The sequence below is a fragment of the Solenopsis invicta genome, chromosome 3 (genome assembly GCF_016802725.1).
Source record: "Solenopsis invicta isolate M01_SB chromosome 3, UNIL_Sinv_3.0, whole genome shotgun sequence".
NCBI lineage: Eukaryota > Metazoa > Arthropoda > Insecta > Hymenoptera > Formicidae > Solenopsis > Solenopsis invicta.
Genome location: NC_052666.1, coordinates 31,241,577 through 31,245,298, shown reverse-complemented (window position 1 = coordinate 31,245,298; position 3,722 = coordinate 31,241,577).

Here is a 3,722-nt window from a genome sequence, read left to right as displayed (position 1 = left end):
TAAAACTAAAGTGATATAATATATTAGAAAGGACCGAAGACGAACAAAATCAAGGATGCTCAATTAATCATAATACAAGTATTTTTTTTATCAATATCAAATTAACAAATATATAACGAAACAAGTTTCAACTTTACCCGAGTCTTTATCAGCTGTGATTGTGATTATTCTTTTGACTGTAGGACACTGATTATAATTATTCAGGATGGACTGCTATGGACTTGAAAAACCGAGATAAGTCATGGAAACTTAAATCGGTGTCCAGGGAAAATCTGAAGGAGAAAGCAGAGAAGGATATTAAAAATGTCTGAAATTTGAACTTTGCTCACAATTTCCTTAAAGTTTCTCCAGTTTCTTATTCTAAAGAGTAACTACATTTTTGTTTTAATGTTACATCTAATTTCATCAAATACATTCAAACCTTATGCACTTTACAAATCATTTCTGAAGTGTTAGAGCTGTAGCATATCGATAAACTTAAGTAAGCAATAGGAAAAATAACCAATCAAACAATCACAGTCCACAATTACTCCTCTCTCGTAAGAAGATAGAAAAAATATATTTATCCACTGTAAAGAACATACTTTTCTCTACTTGTCATTTAAATTTTATTTAAAAATTATATATACTAGCGTCGCTATTTAATCATGTTTTCACAACGTGTGACTAATATATCTTGAAGAGTTCAATCGATTGACTTGTAGTTTTACACACTTTTTTTTAGAAAGATTAAAAACTAATATTTGACGTAAGATTTTTAACGAAAAATTGCTGTGCTGATTTTGTTTCAACATGATTTTTTAAAAACGGCTGCGTCAAGCAGATCCATTTCAATTTTATACAGTTTGTATCATTTTATTTTTTAATGAGTCCTTTGAAAGTAGCAGTGGTCACTGTAAACGCCGTTTTTTAAAACATGATTTAGGAAAAGCTGAAGAGCGATCCCATTTTAAATTTTATTTTTTAAATAAAATTTAAGTAAAATTCAAATAAAGAAAAATATTTACAATAAATACGATTTCTCTATTTCTTTCTGCTTTTTCATAAAAAATTTGTAGTTAAGTTTTATTTTGATTCGTCTAGGTATACATGCATTCTTAAGATTATATATCGATCATGAAAAATTTTCAGTATTTCTTTATTGCAAACCATGGAGAAATCAATGAATTTTAAAATGTATTTTCTGTGGCAACCCTGTAATTGCAGATATTTGAGAATGTGGAATTACGTCAAGCAACAGTTTTTTGAAGTTTCTGGTAACAAGTTTTTAAGAAAATATCGATTTCGAATTAATTTCAAAGATTATTTCAAAAATTTAGAAATCACGCTACTATTGATCTCTAGCATGAGCGTTACTCACCCACTGATTCTCCAAGTTTTCAGACCACGTCTAGCAATTCCATTCGTAATGCTGCATCACTGAGCGCTGCAATTTGCATACGCATAGATAAAACTCAGGAAATCTTCAACAAACAGCATAAGTTCCATTGCATCAGATCACTAGTTTATGCTAATATTGCACTAATATTCGAACTGAAAACTAATTTAAAAGTCTTTAACTTTATGAACGACAATTGAATTATTAAAATATGTATGCTTTTTCTTGAGATTATAAATATAGTATATCTATATTTTATTAAACATTTTTTTTATTTGCTTAATGAAAAATTAATATCATTGCATAAATGGAAAATGTTTTATTGCTACCTTATTCTAATTCTAAGGTACTGAAATGGAATTAGTGATCATAGAAAATAACAAAAAATAGTGTTTTTTCATAATGGTTCATCTTATGGTTTATTCGCAAAAATATATACATATTAAAAAAATACAGATCGTATACAGAAAATACGATTTAAAATATTTTAGAAAATTCTTTGGATAGATGTAGGTACATAAGAAATACTTGTTATTGTTTCATTTTTTTGCATAAAAACATTAACATACAATACAATTTTATTACCTATAAATAAATTGTAAATTTTGTGACAAAAATTGTAATTATGAAGTAACTTGCCAGAAAATCATCTTCGAACATCCGTTTGTGTGACCTCCTCTTCTTATCCATCCTAGGTGGACACGATTGTGTAAAGTCTCTCGGATTTTAAAAGAAAAAGATAGATGCTTTACATCTACGTAATGCATCCCTCGTACCGTGGAAGCACTTGGGAACAGACAGAGAACAATAGATCTGATTAATACATGATGGTATCAGCGGCATACAGGTACGGGCAAGCGGCGGACAGTCAATGGCCGCAATTTACACCATCAGCTTTCTGATTGTATCTAATGGGCAGGATTCTGCTGACGTAGCCGCTTGATAACCCAGAACGGGAGCGACTCTCAATAAATCGGGCACCGGAGGTTTCCTCCTCCGGTGACAGCGCGGTCCATATGGAAATTGCGCACTTCTGTTTAGCGGGCGGTGCTCCGTTTGTATCTGCACTGATGTAGAACACACCCCCCCCCCTGGCTGTCTGAAGAACATCTGACGGAGTGAAGAGGGGAATTAGCAAGACACGAGATAATAATTAGCGAAATATATCTCGCCGGGACACGTCCCGGTGAAGTAGCATCGGGCTAGTGGACAATTCGTCTTTGGCGGTCCCTTATCGCGTATCTTAGGGCCGCAACAGGTGTTCTCCATGTCTTCGGTAATGCAGATACCGAAGAACTAATTTCTTAGCGGTAATGTGTCGGCGCGACACTTGGCCGACGCGAGTGACGATTTCCCCGCCGCGCTTCTGCGTGTAGCGAGCGACAGTCTCATTGCCAGTTTATTACATCGTGCGAAAGTAAAATCTTAAAATTAGAAGAAAGTTGCCAAAACTGACATAGGCCTTTTAAAATGACACGTTATTTCTCACTGAAAGTGAACTCCAATACTAATAAAAATATGACCTGCTTAGGTAATTGAAGAAACTAAAATTTATAATTCATATATTTTGATGGATATTTTTCTGTACTAAAACTCGATAAAAACAAATTTTTTAAAAGCTAGAATAAAATTTGTACGATTTTTCTTTGCAAAATTACATAGTTTGAAATTGAACGGTAGTGAATATATTATTGAAAATATTTTTGACCATTTCACATGTTTGTAGCGTTTTAAAATTGTTTTATTTAAATTTTCATTTTTTTAATTTTAGTTTTCTCATAATGCAGTTCTGAACATAAAAATTGGAGTGCAGCATAAATCGACGCATATATCGATAAAACATATAAGATAATAAAAATCATGTAGAATGAAAGGCATAGCTTTATATGAACGATTTCATCACCAGTTTATTATATTGTGCGAAAAACCTAAAAAAGGATCTGTAAAATCTATTAATTATTCAATGATTATAATTAATCATTGTCGGTATAAATCGACAAAAACATTTTATATTAAAATAAAAGATTTCTATTAATCTTTATATACTTCAACTTGTAAGTATTTTGTACAGAAAAAAATATGAAAGGAAAAGAAAATACAGCTATGTCGGTTTTAGGGCTCGCTTTGTTAGATTTGCTCATTTTTGCTTATCTATTACGAAAAACTTAATTATTGCAAAATTCGAAATGATATTATAAAAAATGCTGTCCGATAGAAAACACTAGTTCTAGTTTGTATTTATGTTTCCAAAATTTTATTTTTAGTTTTTATTTAAGAAATATTAAAAAAAACCAACAAATATGTCGACAACCTTCTTCTACATACATGATCGATCACGCACGAG